Genomic DNA, 5,545 nt, shown 5'->3' with positions numbered 1-5,545 from the left:
CATTTGAACTGATGGCAGGGGTTCGGGGTGGGGACTCCAGGCCAGCAGGAGGCCCAGCAGATCTCATTGCTGCAGGCTGGCTGGCTGGCCTCAAGGACGTCTGAGTTGTCTCTCTCCTGCTGCGGGCAGCTGGCAAGCAGTGAAGGGGACTCCCAGGAGGAACCAGGGGGAGCTTGAGGAGGTCTGGCAAGTGAAGCTCTAGGGGATGGTGATCTCGGGTAATGTGAGTGCCTTGGTTTTTGCCATAAGCTTGCGGGCTATGGATCTAGGTTACTTTAGGGAGCTTTTCAGTCCTCCATTTGCTTCAAGAACAAAGAAATGACCACGTGGCCAGGTGAGGTGGCTCATGCCTATAATCCCAGTGCTTTGAGAGGCCGAGGCAGAAGGATCTCTTGAGGCCAGGAGTTTGAGACTAATCTGGGAAATACAGCAAGACCCCATTTCCACACACACACACAAATTAGCAGTGCATGGTGGTGTGCACCTGTAGCCCCAGCTACCTGGGAGGCCAAGGCAGGAAGATCACTTGAGCCCAGGAGGCTGAGGCTACAGTGAGCCATGATGGTGCCACAGCACTCTAGACTCGGTGACAGAGCAAGGCCCTGTCTCAAAAATATTAAAAAACAAAATGAAGATGGCCATGTGTAAGAGATGTTCTGGAAACAGTGTGCCTAGCAAGATAGAGATTAGAGGATTAGACAGTATCCATTGACAGTGGGGCTTCAAATGACACCTTTCCTTGGGAGACTGTTCTTATCTTATCAAGGAAGAGTGACTTGAGCTGACCACCCGCAAATTTAAGAGAGGGGCCACCTGTAGCTGTGAGGCAGGGTGGCAAGGCCACTCACAGTCAGTACATTTTAGTATAAATGCTGGTCTCAGCTGGATGCAGTGGCTCACGCCTGTAATCCCAACACTTTGGGAGGCCCAGGCAGGTGGATCACCTGAGGTCAGGAATTCGAGACCAGCCTGGCCAACATGGCAAAACCCTATCTCTACTAAAAATACAAAAATTAGTTGGATTAGTTGGCCATAGTGGTGCATGCCTGTAATTCCAGCTGCTCAGGAAGCTGAGGCAGGAGAATCACTTGAACCTGGGAGGTGGGGGTTGCAGTGAGCTGAGATCGCACCACTGCACTCCAGCCTGGGTGACAGAGTGAGACTCTGTCTCATAAGTAAATACATAAATGCTGGTCTCTGAGGAAAGGATGGACCAACTGACAGAAACACAAGACTGCCCTGAAAGGTAAACACCTGGGGAAGGGTAGAGGCGGAACAAAAGGATTGTGGAAGAAGGACTGGCTCTAACACAATGAAAGATTGGAAACACCATCAGATCTTACTCCTGGGCAATGGCGGGCTGGTAAACTGGCTCTCCGGAAGAACCATCACCACCATCCCCAATACACCCTCCCTAGAAATTAAGCCTTTAGCATCTAGTAACAATTCAAGGTATTGGGGTGGACCTCAGCCGAGAAATCCTGGGCTTTCTGCCAGTAGGTGCTTGGGAAAGTTTTGCTGCAGGGCAAACAATAATGAGAAAAGCAAAAGAACTGTGAACATATTTGCACTGTGAGTTTGTGGAATAAACAGGTTATACTATTGATATAAATCATGTTCTACTTCCGGAAGCATTCAGCATTCAATAAGACAGTCACCCTCACCATCTCATTCCTGATTAGACTTTGTATGGCCTTGTTGTCTAAAACCTCAAATGGGAGTAGTCTTAGGAGAAAAGGTTATGAAATACTCACATGACCCATTGGCTGCCATCCTTTGCAAATGGGCCTCTAGACAAGCATCACTGGGTTTGTCTGACATTCGCCAAATTCCTACATAAATAACCATTACCTGAATCTCTAGTAGCTGGGAAATAAATAAGATTTAATAGGTTCAGACTGATAAGGTGGCCCAATATGGCTGACTTTGCTTTGAAACGAGATTAGATGCCCATCTAGCAGCTGTGAGAGTTTAAATATGTGCTAAACGTGGCCCCGAAAGCCTGTTAGCCACAGCTCTGGGCTTCATGGAGGTGTGAGGGAAAAGAAATTTCCTTGGTGCACAACTGTAGAACATTTTAACACCCTCTGTCTCTGCGGATGAAATACTGTCATCCTGTGTGGTCTAAAGCCTCTCTGTGTGTTCTTCTTTAATATTCAGTTTCATCAGAGAAAATGATACACAGTAATTTTAAGAGAGAGCTATTGCTAGAAGAGGTCAGGCTGGAAAAATGAACTGCTCAAGGCTGCTGCAGTTCTCATTAAGGAGAAAAAGTGTATGCAGATGAAGACAGAGACCTGTTTCGAGATGGAGGGGAATGCTGACAGCAGGTTGGTACAGAGACTCTAAAAACCTTTTCTGATTGGAAAATGACCATTATGAGGCTTCCATTGTGCTGACCTGCAGCTGTGATGGGGTTATAAATCTCTCTTCCCAGCAGCATTGAGTTTAGTCCAGGACTCCCCGTGCAATTAAGGAAGTTCCATACGTACTCGTTTGCATGAATCAAGGAGAAAGAAGTAACAGGAGAAAGAGGGGAGAAGAAGGGAACTGGTGATTGAGAAGGCCTGTAGGAGTGGGTTTTTCCTCAGCTTCTAAAATGTCTTCCAACTGTTTGCTGATAGCTGTAATTAACAATTCAAAGCAGCTCCCGATCTCAATTGTCAAGTTCTGGCCCCCTTCTCAGTTACGGGGCAAGGTGGGTGCCTTCTACCCATAGGAGAGTGACGTGGCTCGCAGCAGGGACAGCAGGAGTCCCTACTCTTACATTTTCTGTTGTCTCAAGATTTATAATGGGTGGGTTCATCTTGTGGCTTGTGGGTGGAGGCAAAGCCTGGAACACTGGCACATACCCAGTCAGGACCACTCATAACTCAGGTGGCAAAGTCACAAGTTTCAGGGACAAAGCCAGAGATGTCTCTTAGCAAGGGAACAGTCAGAAAAGACAAAAGACACAACAATAGGCCATGTAGTGCAGGAGTCCCCAACCGGTCCGTGCTCTATAAGGAACGAGGCTGCACAGCACATGGTATTTTTACAGCCGCTCCCCATGGCTCATTATGGCCTGAGCTCTGCCCCCTGTTAGATCAGCAGCGGCAATAGATTCACATAGGAGTGTGAACCCTATTGTGAACTGCGCATGCGAGGATCTAGGTTGCAGGCTTCTTATGAGAATCTAATGCTTGATGACCTGTCACCTGACAACCCCAGATGGGGCTGTCTAGTTGCAGGAAAACAAGCTCGGGGCTCCCACTGATTCTACATTATGGTGACTTGTATAATTATTTCATTATATATGACAATATGATAATAATAGAAATAAAGTGTGCAATAAATATAATGTGCTTGAATCATCCCGAAACCATCCCCCTCCCCAAGTCTGTGGAAAAGTTGTCTTCCACGAAACTGGGCCCTGGTGCCAAAAATGTTGGGGACCACTGGTGTATAGGCAAGTTTGTTCCATGACATCTGTGGGAGGTACAAGAGAGGGATATGGAAATAATTCTGTGTTCAAGTGTGACATGTTGCAACCAACCCCAGAGCCTGTGGATTTTAACATGCGTAAAACTCCAGACCCTGTCCCTCAGTATAGAGCCGGGTTCTATATTTGGTTGGTTGATGGAGCTTGTGGATTTTAACATGCCTAAAACTCCAGATCCTGTCCCTCAGTAAGAGCTGGGTTCTATATTTGGTTGGTTGATGGGCTGAAACCCATCAATTTCAATATCTCTAGATTATGGCAAAATCATTTAGAGGCTCCTCTGACTGATGGACTATTCTTTTTCTCTTCCATCATCACAGCATGTTGAGTATGTGCTTGCCATAATTAACTAACTTAATGTTAATAGCAAACTTCAATGATGTATATCAGCCCTCAAACTCACTAAGATGAAGGAAAAAAAGAGCAATTTTTTTCTTGCTTAACACACAATCCCCTGGGGAAATCAGAAGCTAAGGAAATTTCCAGCAATGAAATTAAAAAATATTCTCCCAGTGTGTTAAATTAAATAATAGGGAACGAGAGTGGCTGTAACTTAACTGTAAGGGACATTTTAGTGTCATTTCAGAATCAACAATACTGACACACAATGCACCTTCAATAAATATTGACAGAAAAAGAGAGAGGCTAACAGCATGAGGGAGGGAGGGAGGAGGAAAACAGACTGCAAAAGAAAGAGCTGACTCAAGTTTAGCTGTGATTTTTGAGGAAGCCAGTGAAAATGGAGAATAGATAACAATGTATATATGTTGGAAAGATCTTTTAATTGCTTCCAAACACTTTTGATGCGTCAATAGTTACAGTGACATATAACTATCAAGAGGATCCTTAAATGTTTTACTAGAGTAGAAGGAGTTTCCTAATATTGCCTTCAGTTGTGATGATGAGCACCAATCGAAAGTGGAATTAAGGTTTACCTGAGTCAGGTAAAGAACAAGCATACAAGGAAAAGTGTTCTCCTGAAACTTTCGGATTAAAATGAGAAAAAAATGGTATCCCATATTCTCAACCTTTTTATATATGTATACGTATATATATGTGTGTGTTTGTGTGTGCGTGTGCGTGTAAATGTGCTGGTGCACACGTGTGTGTGTTATGGTTTTCAATTAAAAGATTCAGTTGTGGGAAATCAGGATCTCAAAGAGATATTTGCACCCCCATGTCCATTGCAGCACTAGTCACAACAGCTAGATGCAGGAACAACCTAAATGTCCATTGACAGAGGAACCAATAAAGAAAATGTGGTATATATAATGTATTAGGGTTCTCCAGAGGGACGGAACCAATAGGATATATGTGTATATGAAAGAGAGTGTATTACCGAGAATTGGCTCACACAGGTAGGCCATCTGCAAGCTGGAGAGAGAGAGAAGCCAGTAGTCCAAGTCCCAAAACTTAAACCAGTGAAGCTACAATGCAGCAGACAAAAACTACAGTGCAGCTGTCAGTCTGCTGCTGAAGGCCTAAGAGCCCTTGAGAAGCTGCTGATTTAAGTCCCAGAGTTCAAAAGCCAAAATACCTGAAGTCTGGTGTCCAAGGGCAGGAGGAGAAGAAGCAAGCAGCTGGCATGGGAAAAAAAAGAGAGCTAGAAGATTCAGTGAGCAAGCCTATTCCCCTTTCCGCCTCTGGCTCCGTTTCAGCTGCACTGGCAGCCAATTGGATGGCACACACACATTGAGGATGGGTCTTCCTCTTCCAGTTCACTGATTCAAATGTCAATCTCTTCTGGCAATACCCTCATGCCCAGAAACAATACTTTACCAGCCACCTAGGTATCTCTCAGTTCAGTCAAGTTGACACTTAATATTAATCATCACATATACACAATGGAATATTATTCAGCCATAAAAAAGAAGAAAATCCTGCCATATGCCACAACGTGGATAAACCTGAGGACATTATGCTAAGCGAAATAAGCTGGCCACAGAAATGTAATGACCATGCAATTCCACTTACATGACATTGATGGCAGCAGTGACCCATCTGGAGCAGCCACTGTGAAAATACTGGCTGCACAAAAGCTAGCAGAAGGCAAGAAATAACTAA

This window comes from Colobus angolensis, unplaced genomic scaffold (assembly GCF_000951035.1).
Source record: "Colobus angolensis palliatus isolate OR3802 unplaced genomic scaffold, Cang.pa_1.0 Scaffold2, whole genome shotgun sequence".
In the NCBI taxonomy this organism is placed as follows: Eukaryota; Metazoa; Chordata; class Mammalia; order Primates; family Cercopithecidae; genus Colobus; species Colobus angolensis.
Note: the sequence above shows the minus strand (reverse complement) of the source record.